Source organism: Crocodylus porosus, unplaced genomic scaffold (assembly GCF_001723895.1).
Source record: "Crocodylus porosus isolate Cpor-Errol unplaced genomic scaffold, CroPor_comp1, whole genome shotgun sequence".
Taxonomy (NCBI): Eukaryota; Metazoa; Chordata; order Crocodylia; family Crocodylidae; genus Crocodylus; species Crocodylus porosus.
In genome coordinates, this window is record NW_017728948.1 from 2,510,411 (window position 1) to 2,534,550 (window position 24,140).

Below are 24,140 nucleotides of genomic sequence, written 5' to 3' on the forward strand. Positions count from 1 at the left end.
TGTCTATGAAATCTATGGTTTAATAAACGATATCACCTCTGCCCCAAGTTCAGATTCCTTTTGCTTCTAGACCAATATGGCTACAACCTGTATACTCAGAATAGTTATGAATTTTCTTTTCTCCTGGGTTTTGCTAATCGACAAAAAGGCACAGCTATTTCAGTAATGTTTCTTGATCCAAGATTTTATCAATCCAAGATACGTTAGTTTTTTAAAGAAATTTAAAAAGTGGCCCATTTTGACTCCTTTAGAATGAAAAACACTGAAATTTTGAAGTGATTCATCCAAGGAGTCTTCTATTTTTTGCCCTATTATAACAACTACAGGAGAAAGGGAGTAGTCCCTGCTTTGCGGTATTGCACAGTTATTGATGTGGTGTGTAGAAAGAACCAAGCTGATTAGGGTTAAACGCGGTTAGTCTCATCAAAGCCGGTGGACCTCATCCTCATAAGAAGGTGAACATGATTTGGCTTACAGCTAGTAAAGTTTAGCAATAATTATTTTCTCCTTCCCCTCACACTCCTGCTGACTGATGATTAGCCCTCACCAAGATGTTGTAGTCCTCACCAAGATGGTTTTGGACATTTAAAGTATCCCCTTGCCACATCAGGGCCAGCCAGCTATTAATTAAAATAACATTGTCCCTGATTACCCTTGTTTTTTGAGGCTCATTCATCATTAACATGGGCTGTTATTTATCCTGGTATCTTCAACACTGAGATGGACCCATCCTTGTAGGTCAAAGGTTCAGGAAAGACTATGTAGCTCATGACATCTTCCCTCTGCATCCATCCAACCCAGCTTTCCCATCCATCCCAGGGTTGATGTGAGCCTCAGAAGAGCTGGTGGTAGTGCTGAGATGATGTTCTGGCTCCACTTGACCCCATTAATCTCATTGTACTCAACAGGTGCTAACACCTCTCTTGAATTTTCTTCCTTTTCCTCTTACCAGGTTATCCTTCCTACACCATTTCTTTGATCTCTTATCCTGGTTTTATTTACACAGGGCATTTTGCATCGGCCTTTGTTCTATCTGCTATTTAGCTCAAGCTGTGTCTGCTTTTCTTCTCAGATCAGAGGAAGGGTACTTGGTATCTATGAGCTTCTCTACACAGCTGGGCCAATACATGATATTACCCAGAAGAATCCTTGCCTCTCATAACAGCTGACATTTTTAAAGCCTCAGCTGCTGGAGTCTGGGGGTTAGATGAGCATGTCAGCATGACTTTCATTTTTTTTAAGTCAATATTGATGATGGGAAAGCTAGAAAAGCCTCAGAGGGGTAGAAGAACAGAAGGCAAATAAAGGGAGCCCAACATTCATTAGGTTTTAAAATCTCATGATTTTGGGTTGGGACCAACTCAGGATTTTTGAACACTTGGGGCCGGCAATATTGACTTTCCACCTTAGATTGTGTCTTTCATCCCAGATCTAACGGTGTATGGACCCATCTCCCTTGGGGAATCTCTGTTTCTGCTGTGGTTGAAGAAGTCTGTAGAGAGTCAGCACTAATCTTAGGGCCTGACTGGCTTCATTGAGATGTACATGTTGACTAGGGCATTTGTAGGGCCTCTGCAATGGGTGAAAGCCCTGCTCTGTGAAGACCTTTGCCCTAATGCCCAGCCAAAATCTTTCCATTCTTTGGTGCGAGGATGCTGCTTGTGTCCTGTTGTCTGGGTGTGTAAGGACTCCCTTGCCTTGTTTTGTACTTACCTTTAAAGATATTTATAAGCTGACTTCATAACTCCCTGTTGTAGACCCTGGGCATGTCTACACGAGATGCTTACTGCACATTAGCTTAATACTGCGCAGTAGCCTAACAGTTATTAACCATGCTAATAGCCTACTGCTCAGTGTTATTAGGCTAATGCACAGTAAGCATCACTAAAAAACCACTAAAAAACTCTAGTTCCTGCACGTTCAGTGAGTACCTCGTATTAGAGGTACTAAAGTAACTGCGCAGTAATGAACATGTGCAAACTAAATGCGCATTAGTGAACGTGTAGATGTGCCCCCTGTATATTGATCTCTTCATCCTAGCAGCCAGCTTGCTGTCATTTTATTTTATTCCTACTGTTATAATTGTTCGTCGTTGGTATTCCAGTAGTGTCCGCAGTGTGTTAAATGTTCCCCACACATAGCACATAGAAGACAACAGGCTTAATTAAACTGGGATAAGTTACTAGGGATCCCATGAAGTCAACAGAGCTACACTGGCTCACCTGCTCTGGGGATCTGGCCCATTATTTGCTGAATTACTCCACTTGGGGATGCAGCCCACTGACACCAGCTGTGGATTTGATCTGTTGTTTACAAGGGATCTCCGACCATTTACATCAGGTAGCGATTGAACTTGCTGAGCTTGTTAGCAGTGAAGATGGTTCGGGGGCTGGGGCATATGACTTGTGAGGAGAGGCTCAGGGAACTGGGCTGATTGAGTCTGCAGAAGAGAAGACTGAGGGGGGATTGAATAGCAGCCTTCACCTCCCTGCAGGGGGGCTGCAAAGAGGATGGAGCTGGGCTGGTCTCAGTGGGGACAGGTGACAGGACAAGGAGCAATGGGCTCAAGCTGCAGCAAGGGAAGTTGAGGTTGGATATTAGGAAAAACTTTCTCTTGAGGAAGGTAGCAAAGCACTGCAGCAGGCTCCCCAGAGAGGTGGTGCAGTCTCCATCCTTGGAGGTATTTAAGACTGGGCTAGACAAAGCCTTGGCCGGGATGATGTAGTTGGGGCTGGTCCTGCTTTGAGCAGGGGGTTGGACCAGATGTGACCTCCTGCGGTCTCTTCCAAGCCTCATTTTCCATGATTCTATGACTGCAACTCTGATGGAAATGCTCTGGATGACCCCTGATGAGGACCTGGCTCTGTAAATCAGCACTGCACTGATTCCCACCATCTGGAGCTGTGACAACACTGACCACAATAAAGCTTACGTCGGCTGAGATTTTGGCCCGTGCAGGTCATACTGTCAAGTTTCTAAATGACTTGGGGACGTATGAGATGGGGAAGATAAGACTTGTGAGATGCCCACGTTGTGAGCAGCCTTGTGATTCTCCTCCATAGTGTCCCACCCGTGTAGCTAAACATTAACTGGAGGGACTGGGTCTAGGGGAGAAAAAATAAGCCTGCCCTCATGCCCTTTGCTGAGGGTCTCAGTAGGAATCAACTTGGTGGGTCCCTTGAAGAAGTGACCTTTGAGATATGGATACCACGCCACTAGCAACAGGGTTGAAGCCAGTAATGTTAGGGTTAACCATGGCATAGGCAGTCCATCCAACTAGACCAGTGTCTACTAGAGTAGAAGCCAAGGTCCAAGCTGTGCTTCAGTCCTAGTCCAGGACAGCAATCCAAGCTTATATAGGCCAGTGCGGATAGGGCTGTCTTCCTGAGGGATGCCTCGGCCTAATTCCCGATCACTACCAGCTGGGTCATGGGACTGGAATCAGCATAGCTGGGCCCTGACTTATTATGAATAAACTAATTTCATGGACAGCCACAGGCTGGGTTTGAACGAATCCTTCCTCAGTTGAGATCAGACTAGCACACTGTACTGCCAGCTGGATTTGTTACCTGCATATCCCCAATATTGCCCTCCATTCGTTTCCCCTCCCTTGGCATCTGAGGACAGCATTTGCTCTTAATACACTGCCAGACTCCTCTTTGTGGTGTATGTAGCTATCTCATGCCACAGTGTTTTTTGTTTTCTCCGTAGCTCATGTTTTACTGCTCCAAAGGCAATGCTCTTTGCCAAGGCAGACAGGCAGTGGGGTTGGTGAAAAATATTCCTGAAAGAAAAATGGCATTTCTATTAAAACAATGTCTTTTCTCAAAGAGGAGCTGCATTTGGTGGGAAGTTTTTCCTTTTTCAGTGAAAAACTGAGCAGACAAATAACAAAAATGTTTTGGCTGAAACTCAAAATAGATTTGGAGGTGCTGCCATAGTGCCTTGTTGGGATTGCAACTCAATGGCCATTCTCCTCTTTGCTCCAGACTCCCTTGCAAAACTATGGTGGCTCCCATAATGCACTGATTTCACTCTCCAACACTGGGGAGTATGTTCAGTCATGGGGGCTGTGATCCATCCGGATACCCAGACCCTGCCAAGAGAGGAGGAGACACAAAGACTTTGAATCCAGTGAGAAACTGCAGCAATGGGAATACTCCCATTTTCCAGCCAGATGTTGCAGAAAGACATTTAGTGTTTGGTTTGGAGCAGATTGCTTCAGAGAAGACCCCCCCACACACACACTCAAACTCTGCACTCGCTCTTTGAAACGCCGACCTTTGTCCTTTCCTCTTTTGTTTCCTCCTTCCAAATGAAAGGTCACTGCAGCTGAAAAAAAATAAAAGAAAAAGAAGAACGGCTGCTTTTGGACATGGAAAAAATATCTAACACCTTCCCTCATTGTCTGAGCAGCCTGACACCTCAGAACCAAGTAACATTGCCAATAACGGCAACATCAATCACACTCATGCCAGGAGCCAGATGGCTTCACAAGAAGTAAAAGGCAAGCAATGAAATAGAGCTGATGGGCACAAACTTGCACCAGGCTCCCACAGTCCTCTGGGTGAAGCTGAGGTTTTGAACACAATGCCGCAGTTATCACCCTTCCAGCCATTGCGTGGGTCTGGCAGTCATAGCCTATCCTCTCCACCACCAGCAGTGAGCACGCTGCGCACACATCTAATGAGCTTTCCTGTGCCCGCTCATCCACTGCTGTTTTCCAGTCCTTTAAATTAGGATCTTCGTGCCTGCGCACTGCATTAGTGATGGTTTGTCCTTGCTTTGAGGACCACAGTGCCCAAGAGGTGCTGACTCTCTGGTGTAAAGGAAAAGTAATGTAATATAAAGGAAGGTGATGAGTGTAATATAAAAGAAGGCACACCACTCACCTCTTGCTTATCACTCAAAGCCTGGTCAGTGGTGCTCCCTTCTGATCGACGTATTCAAAGTAGAGCAAATTATTGGTTTCCATGCTGAGCTTACTGGACAGAAGTCCACTTTTATTGAAATCACTACCCCTTCTGCAGTCCTTAGATGCATTTTCATTACAGAAGCCAAGGACAGAATGGGCACTGGATCCTGAATTTCCTCTCATTCTTGTAGGTGGCCCCAGGTGTTAGTACTGAGATATTTCTGCAGTTCCCTGATGTGGCAGGCACAGGTTTGAGCAGGCAGCAGAGCAGCCTGCAGGTGGGAGCAGACTCAATCAGATGGTCACATGGTACCCAGGAAGTTGCCTGATTGGTGTAGGGTTATGCAGCCAGGGTATAAGACCAGGCCCAGGGAGCAGGGCCAGGAGTTGCAACTGGGCAGCAGAAGGGTGAACATCTCCCAGCTGGAGTACTGCTGCTCCCAGAATACCTGGAGGACAGGGTAGAAACTATGGGGATAGAGGAGGTTCCTGGTCTTGGGGCATGACCTAAAACTACACCCTGCTGGGGCTGGATGGTGTGGTGGGGCTGCCTGTGGCAGGGCAGTCTGCAGGAAATGCCACACCTGTGCCTCCCCAGTGAAAGGCAAGTATGGGACGCCGGAAAGCCTCAGCCCCTGCTGCCTTGTGGGTGACCTTGTGTGGGGCAGCACACCCCGACATAAAAGTACAGTGGCCCCATTGAGAGGGTCGAGTGGAAGCTGGAGGCTGCACAAAGTAGGGCCCATGGGGGGCCTGAAGGACTACACATAGGCTGGCTGGGGTAGAGGCCAGGTGAAGGCAGAACAGTGGGCCCAGGAGGGGTCCAGAGTAACTATGTGCTCCACAAGCTCACAGGGTGTGAACAGTGTTTGGAGGGGCCCGAGAAGGCAGACCCATATGGGAGAGAGGGCTAGCTGTTCGAATACCTAGCCAGAGAACCTCAACTGGGCCATCCTGGGGCCAGGACCATGAGGGTCAAAGGGCAAGGATGCCCACCATGAGGGACAGGCAGAAGCTAGAGGCCAACTGACCTAGAGGCAAAGCCAGGGCCTGTAAGGACTAAGGTCCCAGTAGGGGCCAGTGCAAAGAAGGAAAGGGGTCTAGGGAGCTTGCAGCCCAGGATGATGGTGTAGGTTAGACCGCCTGAATAGGAGGGATCCAGGTTGGCATCTGAATGCCAGTGTGGGGCTGGAGCCATATAGTGATGCCATTGGTGAGGCATGGGACATGGTGTAGGGGTGGTACGGAGCCATGTATTATGTCCTTATCATTGGGTATTAAATGGGCAGCCTCTCACCTACAAACAACTATTTAACTTGGTTACATCAAAGGCGTGGCGGGTGAATTAGGTGGGCAGACAGACCTGGACAGGTGAGCAGGCCAATGATTGAAGTGGCCACGAGACGGCCCCATCATGCGAGAAGCTTGTCCTGCTCTGTGGATCAGTGGAGAAGTGCAGTCTCCAAGGGCCTCAGTCAATCACTCTCTGTAAGCACCGGGTTGCATTTATAATTATTCTTTAATTACAAAGCACCGCCAACAAGGAAACATCGTTCCCAGGGCTGCCATCACTGACGATGCATGAAGGGAGATGCTTTGGCAAAAGAAGGCTTTACTCCAGCAGAGCCTCTTATCACAAGCAAAGGAGCCTTGAAACCCAAAGTTGGGTGTGGAAATTGGTGTGTGACCAATAGAGAAAGGCCCAAAGTGGTTCAAGGTTGGAAATGTCAGCAAGGATGTATTGAGCCCTCATTGGCTGCAGGCTAAGGGGAAGCCAGGGATTTTTAGTGCTGCTTTTCGGGAAGGCTCATGCCCGGAGTATATTCTGTAAAGGCAGCAGGCCTGAGGTGAAGCTAACATAATCCTCCTTCTTAAGGGAACGGGAAATTCAATACCAGGGCTCAGAGTGGAGCCACGGAGTCAATGGCAACATACACAGGAGGGAGCCCTCCATCAGCAGTGGAGTCGGTCTTTAAAAATGGCCTTTTTAGTTGCAGCAGAGGAGCAGGCGGGCCTTTGATCAGGGCTGAGAGTGAACTTCGCCTTCTCCCACATGGGAATGCTAATGCCGGCTCCTATGAGACCTTCAACCCCTCAATCGGCATGGAAGAAAGTCGAACGCAGGAAGCTCCTGGCCCTTCTGGCATGGTTTGCTGTGGTGATCCCGGGAAGACTCCCCGCTCGCTGTTGGGGCTCCCTTTTGCTAATGTCCCCAGCTGCTGCAAGACCAGAGCGATTTCAAGGATCTCAGTGGAGCCAGATCCCAGAGCGCCTGGCCCAGCGAGCATGTGCAGGGAGATCCTGCCCCAAATTTCAGGAGGAGAAACATGAGCTTTACAAATGGCTCTAAAAATATTTGCCTGGATTTTTCATTTGCATCCCAGCGGGGCCAGGCTTTACTCTTCTTGTTTAAGGAAATGTACCTCTGTGCTGGTGAGATCCCAACTGTGGGTTAGCAGGTTACTGTTATTTATTGCTGTTTAATTTTATGGCATTGGAAATCATGCCAAGTGTTTTGCAAAAGACCAGGAAAAATGCAGTTCTTTTCCTCCAAGTGATCCATCACCAGGGGGCCCTGATCTTGGAAATGCAACGCTGGCATGGCTGGCTCACTTCATTAGGGATGGCTTGTTAGTAATAATGTCGTATGGCCCTACCACGATTCTCCGTGCCATGGGGTTCGGTGAGGACACAGCGGTTGTAGGATCAGGGGCCAAATACACACCGTAGGACGTGCTTTCTGGATTAAGCCCTGAGTTTTAACTGGATCCCAGGGCTGATGTACAGTTGAGAGGGAACAGAGTGAGGAAGGAGGAGAGTTAAACGAAGAGCAGCCTGTGAACGGGAAAGAAAAATTGGCTAGAAACACAAGTGATTATCATAAATAATTCCCGGCTTGGATGGCGTGAAACCCATGCTGGCGCGGAGAGCCAGTTCAAAACCTTTGCACTGATGTAGTGGGATGGGGAGCTTATGAGGAGCCAACGTACAGGGCAAACTGGACTAATTTGTTTCCACTGTCAATGCTGGGAGACAAGCAAGCAAAATCATCATCATCATGATGGAAGAGATCAAAACAACACAGTAAAAGGGAATCTTTCTTTGCAAAATGTGCGTGCGTGTGTCTGCCTGTGTGTCTGTGTCTATGCATGTGTCTGAGTGTGTGTGTCTATGTGTGTGTCGATCCATGTGTCTGTGAGAGTGTGTGTCTATGTGTGTCTCCGTGTGTCTGTATGTTTGTGTGTGTCTTATGTCTGCCTATATGTGTGTGTGTGTGTGTCTGTATGAGTGTGTGCCTGTGTGTGTGTGTCTGTCTAGGTGTGAGTGTGTCCATGTGTGAGTGTGTGTGTGTTTGCCTGTGTGTGTGTATGCATGTCTGTGCATCTATGCACGTGTGTCTGTATGTGTGTTGTGTGTGCCTATATGTGTCTATGTGTCTGTATGAGTGTGTGCTTGTGTGCGCGTCTGTCTTTGTTTCTGCCTATGTATGAGTGTGTGTGTATACATGTCTGTGCACGTGTCTGTGTATCTGTGCGTGTGTGTCTGTATGAGTGTGCATGTGTGAGTGTGTGCATGCCAGTGTGTTTGTGTCTGTCTATATGTGTGTCCCTGCATGTGTCTGTGTATCTGTGCCTGTGTGTGTGTATGAGTGCGTGCAAGTGTGAAAGTGTCTGTGTGCTTCTGCATGCATGTGTGGCCAGATTCCCCACTCACACCCTCCATATTTGCAGCTTGGCCGTGTCCCTTTAAAAAGATGAGCACCCCCCCAGAAAGCGTTTCCCCTCCTATCTACCTTCCCACCGGGATAAAAGATTCCCCCCCGCATAATAAGTGGCCCAAGTGAAAATTACCCACGCTCCCCGAGGTATGCGCAGCTGAGCATCTGTGCTCTCAGCTGGGGAGTTCAATTTGATGCAGCCATTCAGCCTGGCGTTCAATAAAAAATGCAAGACACACACACACACACACACACACACACACACACACACACACAGAGAAAACCCCCGTCTCAGAGGGCAAGGGAAGGTAATATCGCTGGCAGCAAGAAGTTCCTTTTAATCCGGGGCTCCATCCTCCTGGCTCTTGAAGGGAAAGGCTGCCTTTATTTAAGCCAGATGCGAGCGATGGAAACTTAGGTGTGTCGGGCTGGAGTGGTTTGTCAAGATAAGATTTAATTTTCCGAGCCGAGTCTTGCAGCTTTCTTGCTCCAGCCGGGAGGAGGAGGTGGGGTGGAGGGGCCTGGGAGGGGAGGGTGCGTTTGCTTAAACTTCACAAGACGTCGACCACACGGGCGGCGCGGCACGCAGCCCTCTCCGCTTATGAAATTGCACCCGAGCCAGTCTGCAGGAGGGGTCGCAGCTGGACTGGCAGAGGGAGGCTAATTGCCTTTCCCACACAGTCCATCCTGCTCTTCCCGAGAGCGCGAAGAACGAAGGCAGCCAAAACCCCAGCTGGAAAATCCCAGGCTGCTGGGTGTGTCGTTTGGCCTTTTTGGTCATGGGAGTGTTGGAAGACAACCGGCGCTGTTGGTAGGGTTGTTCCTGGTGCTGTGACCTCCTGCGGGCCTTTGTGTTGGCCCGACAGGCCCAGGAAGGGTGCAGAAGCACAGAAAGCAGGGCTGGAAGGGACCCCAGGAGGTCACTGCTAGTCCAACCCTCTGGCTCATCCACCTCCAAACCATCCCATCACCTATTCCTAAAATGACACGAACTACCCTGTCCCACAGCTACAAGGCACGGTGCCCCCAAAGGCCAGGGCATACTAACCTGCTGCAGGTAATGCAGAGGGATGAAGGCTGCCAGGGTTTCACAACCAGAAAGTTTATTAAATACATTCAAGAGGACAAAGGAAGAGGGACATGCCTCCCTCTCCTCCACCTAACCCTTCCCCACAGCCTATGCTGCTCTGGCTGCGGGGTACTATTTCCTCCCGAGCCCAAATGTGGTGATGGAGCAGTTTTTCTCAACCTGGTTTGGCTCCAGGTAGCTCTGGATAGATTTGTGGCCCCTCAGAAAATGCCAGCTTCAGGAATCAAAACACGTGCAAGAGGCGATAACTTTTATTAGACCAACGAGATATTTGCACACAAATTACTGTATTTACCTGCCACAAGTTTTGATTCCTTTTGCCTCTAGACCAATATAGCTGCAACCTGGATACCTGAGTGCTTAACTTTCGTTTTCACTCCTCTTTTGGAAAATAATTGAGACGTGTGGGGTTTTTTTTTGTTTTTTCTGTTGCAAAGAGCACAGCTATGGATTTCTGTTTGAAATCCCTGGATTTACCCTGTGCATCGTGTCTGCACACCTAACAGTGCTAATGTTACACCCTTGAAAGGATCTCAAGGCACCCTGGCTGAGGATCACGGTCCTAGAGGCTCTGTGCAAAATCGAGCAGCCCGTGGACAGAGCTTCTGCTTGGGAGCCCGGACACTTGGTTGGTCTTCCTTACTTTGCCTCTGCATTGTCATAGCAAGTCAAATTAGAGACGAGGGGGTTGTTCCCACGTCCCTGGTGTGTGACCTTGGGCAAAGTCACTCGTCTATTTAAGCCAGCTGCACAGGTCGGCTTTTGTTTCTCTTTATGCTTCTGTAGCATAATGGGGCCTTGATCTTAGCCGGCCACTCCAGGAGATGCTGGTAATGCTAATAACAGCTGCAATTATTAGCTAGCACCTGGGTTTCTCCCCCGGTGAATTGGGCTGTACAAGCTTATGTCTATGTCAGCACAATCCATATGGAGATAGATGCATAATGGGAAGAGCTACGTTAGGGCCCGATTCTTCTCTCACAGTACCCAGGTCAATCAGGATTAACCCCTTGGAAGCCACTGGGATCCGAGCGATGTCAAGCAAGTGCACGCAGGCCACGAATGGGTGCCATCATAATGGCACCCACTGGGGAAGCCGACGTTGAAACACAGCCACCTCTTTTTGCGCACAAGGCAACAGCTGGGATCCGTCGTTTGGACCCGGTGTGCAAAGCAAAGTGCCTCTGTCCTCTGCGGGCTGACACTTTGGAAGGGGAGTGTTAGGAAGGTCTCCAGGAGAATCACCAAAGGAGGGGAAGCGTTAGTGGGGCAAAGACATGCCAGGGGCAGACGTGGCACAGAGTCATGCCAGAGTGTGTTTTTATGCTGTGCTGGATTCACTGAGCCCAGCTGAAAGGCAGGTGTAAGCTGCCAGGAAGGAATAGAGCACAGCCAGGCAGGAGGAGGAGTGAAAGCAACTGGTCTTTCAGTGTCCACCGCACCTGAACCGGCTGGAGAGGGTGCCAGCCGGAAAGGCCCAGCTCACCACGCACTCAGATGGCAAACATCACCCTGCCTACTACAAGTAGCATCTCCTCGTCTCGCAAAGGGTGCAGAAGTGTTGGCTTTGAAGAGCACCACTCCATTACTGCAAGCCTGGTGCCGAAAGAGGCTGACGAATAAGCCAAGGGGCTAGTGGATGGGCCAGTCATTCAGAACGAGGAATTGGGGCACCCCTGGGGTTCATTTTCTTTTTACCCAAGTTTCACGTGCATGTCACTCCATCGACTTTGACGGACTTATGCGTGACCTGTATCAGTGTGAGGAGGAGGGTCAAACGCATCTGGCCCCATGGGCTGCATGAGTGATGGGACCAGATGAATGGCGTGGGGCTGACCCCATGGTCTGGGTTGGGCTCACAGATGTCAGATCCAGTCCAGCACCTGCGTCCATCCTGGCCCTGCTGGAACAGGGCCCATGTGCACTGCAGGTCCCAGACCCACTGGACCAGGAGCCATGTGCGGTGCAGTCCTAGACCAGCCAGGGCAGATGCCATGTGCAGCATGGCTCGCGGGTCCTGCACATAGTGCCAGTGCAACACATACTGCATGCAGCATGTGGGTCAACTGAAGACCCCGGGGCAGCACTGGGGGCTGGATAATGGGGCTCCACGAGCTGGATCAGGCCCACGGGTCGGACCTTTGATGCTCTTATTGTAAGTGAGAGGATCAGGCCCTTTACATCCAGCTCTGAAGGGTGGTGGCGGGTGGTTGTGAGCAGGGGACAGCTGTAGGAGTGCTCCGTGTGGGTATCAGACCAGGTGCTGAGGAAGAGGAAAGCCAGTCTCTACCCCCTGGCAGGCCTGGAGGTCAGCCTCGATGCAGAGGGCTGGCTCTGAAGGACAGAGCTTCCTTCTTGTCTCAAGCAGCTGGTCCCTGCAGAGTGGCAGGGTTAGGGGGGCCGTGGAGCTGGGGAGGAAACAGATTTTGAGATCCCAGGATGCTTGTCCTCCAAAACCTGGGGCAAAACTTCAAAACCTTGAAAATGTGTGTGAAGGGAAAAGTCCCCAAATGTAGCAAACTGGGTCATTTTGTTCCAGCTTCAACCTAATTTAAAAACGTGTGTGTGCATGTGTTTGTGTGCATGTGCGTGTGTGTGCATATGTGTGTATGCACATGTGTGTGCATGCATGTGTGTGTTGCGCTCGCGGGTGAATATGTGTGCGTGCACATGTGAGTGTGTGTATGCATGTGCGGGTGTGCATGTGCATGCATGCGTGCCCATGTGTGCATTTGTGTGTGTGCGTGTTCAAGTGTATGTGTGCGTATGTAAAATAAACTACCACGTTTCAGCCAAAAAAAATCCCCCAAAAGTTGGGTTTGAAAATGTGCAAACAACAATTTCCCAAATTTCATTTTATTCCCCCCCCCCACAAGTGACTTGACGAGGGAACGGTGCCAGGCGTGACATTTTCCTGGCTAGCTTGAGTTTCAGCAAAGCAGTATTTCCCAGCGAAACGTTTCCTTGAGAAAATGCCTATGTAACCTGCCGCGCAGCGCTCTGCCCCCTCCCCTGCTTGCTGCGGGGGATGTATAAAATCACCGGTGAACCCACTGGTCGTCTACTTCAACCGCCTTGCTCAGATGTCAGCTGCACTGTCCCTAACCCACCCTAGGCAGCTGCCCTCCAGCCTTTGAGAAGGAGAGGCCACAGCCTCCCCAAGAAGCTTGCCCCGTTGCCCCGCCACTCTCATAATAAGAAGTTAAGTTTCGACTGAGATTTGATCTAAATCTGTTTTGCTGCGAGTTTGAGCCCATTGTCACATACCATGCAATTTGATGCAAGAGAGAACAATGTCTCTCCCATTTCTTTGTAGCAGCCTTTCAAACACTTGAAAGTTGCTGTCACGTCCCTGGTCAAGCTCCTTTTCTCCAAAGTGAACACACCTGGCTCTTTCAGCCTTTCCTGCAATGCCTGCCTTCAAGCCCTTGATTGTCTTGTTTGCTGTCCTCTGAACCCTCTCCTTTCCCTTTATATCTTCCCTAAAATGCACTGCCCAGAACTGGTCCCGGTCTGAGACCTAACCAGCTCCAGGTGGAGTGGTGCTCTGGGTTATTAAGGCCCCTCAAACTGCATTTGCTGCTTGCTGATGGAGACTGATGAATCGAGTGGGATGGAACATTTTCCTGGAAACACTTTTCCATCAGAAAGTGCCATTCTGGACAAATCAAGGGATCTCCCCCCCACCCCAAACAGCATTATTTTTTTTCAGTGAAGTTGGGTTTTGTAGGAAACATGGAAGGGAAAAAAAATGCAACGTCAAAGTAGCCTAGTTTGGCATTTTTGGGATTCTTTCTTTCTTGCTTGCTCACTTGTATCATAGACTCACCGTCATAGAGAAGTGGGGCTGGGAGGGACTTCCAGAGGTCATCTAATCCAACCTCCTGCTGGAGGCAGATCAGCCCTAATCAAACCATCCCAGACAAACCCTAATCTAAACTCTATGTAAGGCTGTCGTCCACCCTGATATGACACAGACCTAACATCCAAACTACGGCAGCAAAAGTCTTGCTTCTATGAAATGTGGTCAATAGATGCTCAAGAGGTCCCAGGCAACCCTCCTCTGGCCTCCCCAGTCCGTACCAATCCAATCATGGGGTAAAAAAATCCCTCCTGACCCCAAACTTGGCGATCGGTTTGACCCTGAGCGGACGGGCAGGACCCTCTAGCCAGCAACCTCTGCCTTTGCTCCCAGCAGGAGCGCTGGCACAGCCCAAAGGCGTCAGCCTTTTAAATAACTTTGTCTTTCGAAATGGCCACACAACTTGAAAAGGGAGCTGAAAGGAAATGAAACATTTGGCACAACATCAGACGTTTCCAAATAAAATGCTTTGGGTGACCCGAAACAATTTGCTGGTTGGGGCTTCCAAGTTAAGCAATCGTTGCAAAATGCTAGCTTAGCATCCGGACTGGAGAGAGGGGGGAAAACCCCGTAAGAGCTTGAATGGTTTGGTGGGACAGAGATAGAGGCTTTCCAGCCTGCAGTTGTGTAACTAGAGGTGGGCGAGTGAGGAACCAGCATGTGGATTTAGAGGGAGCCCCCAGGGAGCCCACACCATCGCAGCAGCACATGTACCATTAGGCTGCCTAGCTCTTGGCTCTGTCTCTCCACCTCCCCTCTCTGTGCCGCAGGCACCAAGATGCCTTGGTATACATCAAGGTGACTGTTAATAGAGCTGGCTCTTTTGGTTTGGGTGGCAAAGGCTTCAGGTACAGAAGTCACCAGATCAGTCACCCAGCAGTGCAGCCTAACAAGCGAGTAGATGTGAGTTCATAGACTCACAGACGACGAAGGTTGGGAGGGAGGGAGGGAGGGAGGGAGGTCGCATCCAGTCCAAGCCCCTGCTCAAAGCAGGACCAGCCCCAACTACATCGTCCCAGCGCAGGCTGTGTCTAGCTGAGTTTTCAAAACCTCAAAGGATGGAAACGCCAACACCTCACCACAACCTCACCACGATCCGCCGGCTGGGGAATTGCCTCTGCGGCAGGACCCAGAGGTGGCGGTTGGTGGAAGTCAATCGTCGTGGTGCGCTGTGACCAGTGGGGTCCCTCAGGGCTCTGTCCTGGGGCCCTTACTTATTAACATCTACATCAATGACCATGGTGTCAGAAGCGGGCTGGCCGAGTTCTCCAACAACACCAAATTCGGGTAAAGCATCCGCACCTGAGGACAGGCGGGTGATCCAGGCTGACCTGGACAGGCTCAGCAAACGGGCAGACGAGAACCTCATGGTGTTTAACACCGATAAATGCAAGGTTCTCCACCTTGGGAGGAAAAACCTGCAGCACCCTTATAGGCTCGGCAGTGCTACGCTGGCTAGCACTACAGAAGAAAGAGACTTGGGGTCATCATTGACCACAAGATGAACATGAGCCTGCAATGCGATGCTGCGGCTAGTAAAGCGACCAAAACGCTGGCGTGCATCCATAGATGCTTCTCGAGCAAATCCCGGGACGTCATTCTCCCCTTGTACTCGGCCTTGGTGAGGCCGCAGCTGGAGTACTGCGTCCAGTTTTGGGCTCCACAATTCAAAAAGGATGTGGAGAAGCTTGAGAGAGTCCAGAGGAGAGCCACGCGCATGATCAGAGGTCAGGAAAACAGATCTTACGATGACAGGCTGAGAGCCATGGGGCTCTTTAGCCTGGAAAAGCGCAGGCTCAGGGGTGATCTGATGGCCACCTATAAGTTTATCAGGGGTGACCACCAGGATCTGGGGGAACGTCTCTTTCCAGAGCACCCCAAGGGATGACAAGGTCGAATGGCCACAAACTGCGCCATGGCCGTTTCAGGCTGGACATAATGAAGGATTTCTTCACTGTCCGAGCCCCCAAGGTCTGGAACAGGCTGCCAGCGGAGGTGTTTCAAGCACCTACACTGAACACCTTCAAGGTACTTTTGGATGTTTATCTTTTTGGGATCCTATGATCCCTGCTATCCTTTTTGGACTCCGCTGCAGGGAGGTGAAGGCTGCTATTCAATCCCCCCCGGTCTGCTCTTCTGCAGACTAAATCAGCCCAGGTCCCTCAGCCTCTTCTCACAAGTCATGTCACCCAGCCCCCCAACCATTTTCATTGCTAATTCTCCAATGTGTCCACATCCTTTCTGTAGTGAGGGGCCCACAGCTGGACACAGGACTCCAGATGTGGCCTCCCTTGTGCTGAATAGAGGGGAAGAGTCACTGCCCTCGATCTGCTGGCAATGCTCCCACCAATGCTACTAATGCTACTAATACTAGTTCTCCCACCACAGCCTGGTCCTTGAGTGCTCTGTGTTTGAACACAGTATCCCAGGGTCCAACTGGTCTCTTTTGAGAGCAGGCCACTCAACCGTGGTACAAACCAAGTGCAAAATCCCCAGTGAGGAACAAAAATCAGGTTTGAGGCACTGTTTGCTGTGCTGTGCACGACCGTTCGGGGGAAAGATCCCTGAGAGAGCAAACGAAGCATTAGTCAGCGGGTGTAGGGGAAGGCACACTGCAGTGATTCTCAACCCAGCGGTCTCCTGGGGTGCTGCCTTTTAAGAGCGCCGCACAAGACTAGCATCACCTCCACAGGCTTCACAAGCTAAACGCGGAGATTTCAAAACAGGAATCCAGTGTCCAAAATATCCCGCCTTGTGATCTGTGTGAGTTCACTGCAACGGGAAGATGTCTCTAGCATTTTTCCATTGTCAAGAAGCAAGTAACGAGCAACAGCTAAGAGCTGGGAATTTCTGAGCGAGTGTAAAAGAGTGGAGAGCCATTGGCATAGGACAACACGGCGGTCATGCAATCCCATAAAGCAGCATTAGCGGTCGTTAATCTTTGCAGTGGGAAGCATCAGGGTTTCCTCTTTTGACCTCCTGTATTTCGTTCTTCCGTGGGGGTGACTTTCGAATGACACGAGGAGGGGGCATGGTTGATGGGAATTGTGAATAAAGACTCGGTGAACCCACCCGTCCCAGGCTGGCACAGTGACTTTGGTCTAGCCATACCACCTTTGTGCCTCAGGCACCCCAGATGTACTGTGTTGCTCAAGGCCGGGTTTCACAGTGGCATCAATCAATGTCTGCGATGTGCTTTGACACATGAAAAACGTTATCATCCTAAAAAGAATGACAGAGCTGACCAATGCATTAGCTAAGAACAAAATTGGGGTGTCCGGGTCTTCTTGGTAGTGACTGGAGTTCAAAGGCCAGGTGGCTGGAAGGCTGGATTGCATCTTCAGGAGACTGCAGTTCCTACCCCAGGTTTTTGCTATTCATCTAGTTATTTTTTTCCCTGTTTTTTTTAACTCTTTCGGGGTACATCACTGGATCTGGAGGGCAACGCACTCTGATCTCGATTGGCATGTCTAGGTACTCACCTGGGTACAGCAGGATTAGAAGCAGGGGAAGCGAGACGGAGGGACTTGCCCAAGATGGGACGAGAGCATGGGAGAGCTCATACGCAGACACGGTTCTTCGGGTAAATCCAATATCTTTTATTAGACCAACTCAAATAGGTGGAAAAATTATTCTTAGCAAGCTTTCGGGCACAGGCACCCTTTGGCAGGCTGAGGAAGCGTGCTTGTGCCCGAAAGCTTGCAAAGAAGAATTTTTGCAACTGCTTGAGTTGGTCTAATCAAAGATATTGGATTTACCCGAAGAACCATGCCTGCCTACATCTTTAGACTAACACGGTTACAACCTACACCCCCGAAACGTAGGAGAGCTCATGACTCCTAGCCCCATATATTGATCTGACTTGCCACCCCTCTTTATTGAGAAATTCAACTCTCATCCATAATACCTGTCTTTTCCATGGCTCTACAGATCACCTTGAAAGAGAAATGCTCCATTAAAAAGGCCTTTGGAAGGAAGTGTGAACACAGCTCCTGTTGCCAAACACTCTCAAAGTGAGACAGTGTGAACAAAACTAACACCTGAATAGATAACACTCAGACACCATCCTGCTTTTGTGAAATTGGGGTCAGAAACACCATTACTGATGCTAACTATGCCAGCCCCATTTCCCAGAGTGTCAGATGTAATAAAATATTTCCCCAAATGCCAAGCCAAGCATAAAGGATATTATAAAGCTAATGGAGCACATTCATAGTTCTAATTGTGAGTAAAATACCAGCAAATGACTGAATCCTTCACCAGGGTTGATTAATAATTATGCTGGGATGTGAGAGGCAGGGTTTGGTGTGCTGCTGAAATGAGTTACTGCTCATTACAGGGGAATAAGGAGGGTTGTTTACAAATAGATGTGGTAGGAGGGAGGATATATTAGCAAGGAAGCATTGTAATAAATTCGTCAGGATATAGTAACGGGATCTGCAGCCTGCCGCAGGTCTCGCTCCCCAGTCAGGCCACCCTGGAAGTGTGTTTCTTCAGCTTGGGTTGTAGGGAGATGGCTCAGCTGAAGAAGTGACTTGGATATGTTTTTACTGTGAAGGCAGGAGCATTCTCCATTTGTCTGGGCACGAGGTCCCGAGCAACAGGCTGACGAGAGTATTTTGGAATTTGAGTCAGGCAAACCTGACAATTGCTTCCCAATATAGTTGTTTCTTGTCTGGCTTCTCCGCCCTGTGTGGCCAGAGATCTGTCTGTCTGCATGTCTACATGCCTCTTCATCCTTTCACCTTCCCATGCCAGCCTTTCTCTCTCTGTCTCTTTTTCTTTCTCCTATCTATCTATCTACCTATCTATCTACCTAGCTAGCTAGCTATCCACCCTTCTGTCCGTGTGTCTATCTACCTATGTATCTATCCATCCATCCATCTATTTATCTACCTATCAATCTACTCTTTCTATCTATATGCCCCTCTGTCCATCTGTCTGTCTGCCTATCACTTTTATTCTTTCAACTCTTTACACGGTTTCCATCATTGTAGCATTCAAGCATCGTATAATCGTTAGCGATATTTATTTTCGCAACTTCACTTCGGGTCTGCGTAGGTGCCTATATTGGGCTTTTCAGCACAGCTTCTAGCTTGAGAGGTTGTCTGAGATCTCTCTCCAACGTGGACTTGCATGCAGCAGTCGAAAGAACACCCTTGTACCTAGCACATCTTTAAGGGAAGTATACATGCACACAATAAAGTTCCTATTTCTCTGCAATTTTTGCCATGATGTCAACATCTCCCATGCAAATGAATAGATGGATATAGACAGCAAGGAAGTGTGGCAGAAAACGTGATGTGCATATATGACTCTGCCTACCATAACTTACCATGCCTTTTCCAAGCGAGGGCTTGTAATCCTGTCTGAAGCTATTTGCAGCTATGAGCCAGCATACTTGTAACATGCCCTGGCTGGAACAACAGGATGCGGGTGGACGGGTCAGTTGATAGGCGCTCTTTTGGAAACAACCTTCTGCGTTCCAGCGAATGAAGTCCTCTCCCCGGCGTCCACCCTGTGCCAAATGCTCCCATGTCGAGGTTGGGGAAGAAAGTTGTTTTTCAGATGAAATAGGACTCTGTGGTCTTGATCTCTCCTGCTTACAAACACTCCTGACACTTTGCAAAACTGATGGAGTATTTGCTGTAGCAGCCTGGCCACATTCCAGTTGCAGTAATTATATCCTGCCTCCTGAAATCCCCCTTGTAGTTTCAATTAGATGCAATTTTCCTCTTCACTTTGTCACACAAGCAGTTGCATAGATTTGTTGTGCACTGTTGATTAAACAGCTGATTCCTGTATATGGCTGTAAAGAGCTTGTGGATCCTTTGGGACCAGAGCACCAACGAAATGCAAGATATTCATAGAAATCAATAGAATTAATGGGTTAATTCCATGCTAATACTGGGCTCTGTAGAAGTTAGCGTAATGAAAATGCCTGAATTCCCGAAACTGTTCCCTTTGCATCGGATGATTCATCCACCGCTCCCTTCAAACAGCATTAACAAGATTAAAAGCACACTTGCTAAATTTGGGTGATCAGGGCCGGAGCTGGACGCAAGACCTGCCTTTGGACAAGCTTCCACTGCCAGGTCCTGAAAATTTGGGAGCTGTCTTTGTGTCTAGGTGCGTAACTTTAGCTGGGCTTCTGTCCGAGCTCTCGAGGAGGAGTTAGACCAATTATGGACTAGTCTTTATTTTAAAGAGCACTGAAAAGAAGGTGTGATTTGAAGTGGTCAAGGCTTGGGCGGGCCTAGAGAAGGATTTATTTTGAGGGTCAGTGTTGTCTAGTTAGGTAACAAGAGTAAGAAGTGTTAAGCTGAAGCTGCATCTACGCTAGGGAAAAGGTTCGGGGTAGCTAACCCCAACCTAACCCTCATCTCTTTTTTTCTAAAAGTGAGACTGAAAACTGCAATTCCTGAATTTCTTCCCTTCCCTTGGCACCGACTTGCTGTTTGACTTTGCATGACTTCACTTTTCAGTGCCCTGGATTCCCTGTGTAAAAAGGGGGTAAAATAATACGTCCTACCCAGGTTTATAAGAACCAATTGTGTTTATAAAGCACTCAAGGATCCTGGCTCTAGTTTGGATTAAGATCTAAACACAGTGCGTTCTTAGGGACACTTGGTTCAAAGTTTCCCTATTAGCCCTGTCTCCGGTAAAATACGACACGGTTTATATTGGCCTCAAGACATTCCTCACCTAACAGAAGCCCTTGTGCAATTTCCAATCTGACACCCGGCAGCCTACAGAGCAAGTGATGTTCAAGACAAGCACTGCCTGCCAAACCACAGGCTAAAATAAACACCGGCAAAGCTGTCAGGGAGCTGAGCATTAATAGATGCTGATGTTGTTATAGCTGGATCCTATAGTTATGTAGACCCATCAAAGAGATACCATAGACCCTATAACAATATGGTGAGACAAGTACTGGAGATGGATGAGTAGCGGCAAGGGAGGCATGCAGGTGACAGCTAGAAAATTCTCCCAGAATAAAAAGAAAACCCATGTAGGAAGCCAGGGCAAAGGAGAATTGTTGGTTGGGAAAATGGGCTATTTCTCTTTGGAGAAATTTGACAAAAACTGAAAAAAGATCATTTAAATATTCCAGAAAAATGTGGGGGGAAATATCTAGATCTGCTTCTATAAAAGAAATATCTAGCTTTTGGGAGATCTCAATCTCAACCTTGATCTAGACACACCTGCCTACTTTTGGGCCCCAAAGAAAAAAAAATATACTCAGCCCTGCAGAAAGAAAGTATTTGGGATTTTGGGGGCATCTGATTTTTCATCAGCTTCCTCCCTTCCCCACCCCGAAGGTCCAATGTGACACGGAAAGCTGAAGCTTTCAGAGGGAAAACATGTTTTGCCAAAGCACAGTTTTTATAGAAAAGCAATTTGGATGGAAAAATTTCCATCAGTCCTCGGAGCAAATAAGTGGAACCAATGTTGGCCCTGAAATACATCAGCTCAAATGGGCAAAATCAAACACCGCCGCAGCAACGGCTGTGCTTTCCTCCTGCCAAAGGGTAAAGGGACTAATGGCTGGTAGGCAATTACTACCGTGTGTCCTCCCGCAGCTGGGAGGTCTTCATGGCCTTCGCCTCTGCAGTTCACCCTGGATTTCCACCTGTGTGTCGCTGTTTTGAAGCACAAGCACCCTGTGCTGCCTAGTATCTTTAGGAGCCCAGCAAATGAAGGGCTGTTGCCTCCTTAAAACACAGTGAGAAGCACAATAGGACGTCAGGCCAGTTCCCCTTAGCATTTCCAACCCTTGTCATTTTACCAGGAGTCTGGCAAAGGTTGCTGTTTTTCCTAAATCCCCAGCATCAAGAGTCCTGTTGTTACTGGAAGATCTCAATTTTCATTTTAAAAAAATGCTTCTAGTCCTCATGGTTGAAGATAAAATGTCGCTAGCATGACCCCAGGAACCCAAAGATTTTAGGAACGGTGCCTTCTGCAAGATGCAGAAAACTCTTGAGGTCCCTTCCAGCCGGAGGAGTCTGTAATTCTGTGAAAAGACCCCCAAAATTACGTCTTTGTTTTTAAATGTTTAAGTCACTCTTGTGATTCCTGCACACTTGGGGTCAGCGATACTGCCCCTCTTTTACCGGGGTTTGGTTTTCTGGGGGAGGAGGGTAGATGTCTGTTGTTTTGTTTTGCCTTTTTGCGGGGGTTTAATGATGGCTGGTTCTTCTATTGGCATCAAGTCAGGAACTGGTGACTGGCGGCTCTGAATAGACGGCGTGAGCCTGTGCTTATCTGCTTATCTCCTCTCACCTCTTGGCCTTCAAAGGGGAGGCCATGCCATCCAAGCTGAGAATCCCCTGATGTGGTCAACTGTTGTGTCCATCCATTACATGGCCCCTTGGAGTCATAGAAAATGAGGGTGGAAGGGAGCTCAGGAGGTCACATCTAGTCCATCCCCCTGCTCCAAGCAGGACCAGCCCCAACTACATCATCCCAGCCAAGGCTTTGTCTAGCTGGGTCTTCAACACCTCCAAGGATGGAGACTCCACCTCCCTGGGTAGCCTGTTCCAGTGCTTTACTACCCTCCTCGTGAGAAAATTCTTCCTAATATCCAACCTCAACTTCCCTTGCTGCAGCTTGAGCCCATTGCTCCTTGTCTTGTCATCTGCCCCCACTGAGACCAGCCCAGCTCCATCCTCTTTGCAGCCCCCCTGCAGGGAGCTGAAGGCTGCTATTCAATCCCCCTTGGTCTTCTCTTCTGCAGACTAAATAAGTTTGGAGAAGAAAAACTAAATAAACCCTTCTCACAACTCGAATGAACTCTGCTATGTGCAGGCCTGCTCAGAACAGGGTCAGTCACCTCCTGGCAGGCACAACAGGTGCCCCCGTTTTCGTTGGCTCCTTTGCACCACTGTACAAAATACATTTTGTCCCTGGGGGAAAAGACCCAAGTCCTTGGCCCTAGGTTCATAAAAATGAACTGGGAGAAAAGACTCAAGTCCCTGGCCCTAGGTTTATAAAAAGGAACTGGGTTCAAGTAACAGCAGGCTCAACATCAAGGTAAAAGGCAACAAAAGGAAATATCATCTTGGCTGGGATGATGTAGCTGGGGCTGGTCCTGCTTGCAGCAGGGGGCTGGACTAGATGTGACCTCCTGAGCTCCCTTCCATCCCTCATTTTCTATGAGTCTATGTATCATTAACGAGTCTACTACAAATGTAGGGTTGCTCTTATGGCAGCTACAGCCAGTGGCTACCGGGGGGGTCTCTGTTTTGTTTTGTGGCCACACCCGGGAAGCTGGACTCGAACCTTGCTCTTTTGTTTAAAAAATGTGGATTTTTTTAACAATAGCACTTGTCACACGTGCCAGACATATGAGATGGCACTACTCCCATGTGCTGAAGGAGAGGTGAATTCTCTATGGCAAATGTCTGGTCTCGTATTTTGTCTAGAGGTCAGCCACTAGAGGGCAATATTGTCCAGTCCCTCGTGCACACCTTAATTACAGGAGAAACAGTGGACAGCCTATTCTTTTTGTGCCATTTGTTTTCCGTGTTGTTCGGCCTTTTTTCACTTGAACCCAAGAAACAGAACATTTTGGTATAATGCATGCCATTTCCAAGAGCACCTTAAGAGACTTAGGAGCCCCCTTTTCAACAGTGACCGAGGAACTTAGGAGACAAAATATCATTGAATCTTAGTGTGGATCTTACGTATGGAAACAAGAAGGGAAGCTACTGAAACTGAGATCCTCCAGGGTCTATTGACACCCACTTCCCAGTGTTTTCTATAGGAGTTAGGCAGCTAGGCTGCTACAGCTGGACCAAATGACCCTGGAGATCTCTTCCAACTCTGTGATCCGCACTTTTGCAAATCCATGTCTTAAGCCCCTTAGGCACTTGAGAAAGTTTTGCCCCACTTCACTGAACGTAAATGAGATTTGAATCTCAAGTGCCTAAGTCACTTTGGAAAATGAGGCATCTTCAACTGTGTCATATTAGCAGCACTTATGAAAATCTCATGTAGTGCCTTTTAGGATGATTTTTTCATTATCTTATAGGCCATAAAATAACCTTCCCCCCCTGCAATCAATCTTCTGTAATTATTTTAACTCCAGTGGGGCCTCGAAACAAAACTAAGGTCAGGAGCTCACTGTAAGAGGCTCGGTACAAAAACAGAGAAACAGTCTTTGCCTCAAATAAAACACAGCCCAGATACGCAAGACAGAGGGTAAGTCTGATAATGGAGAAAATTATGGGCAAGGTGGAACAATAATAACAATAATAGAAGCAAAACATGCTAAAAAAGATAACAGAGATGGTCTTTCCCACAAAAACTTGTAAACTAAACTCCTAGGTTTAAATCTCAATTCCTTGTGTGATTTGGGGCATGTCTCTTAATCTGTTTGGTCCTCCTTTGTAATCTGGAGATAAATAATAATAATAATTATTATTATTGTTGTCATCATCATCATCATCCATTGGGGGCATTTACATGTGCACATTACTGTAGAGTTGACTACTTAGCTCTACATTAAAGCCTCCCCATCTACACATGTGGTGCTATTAGGCTGCAGTAAACT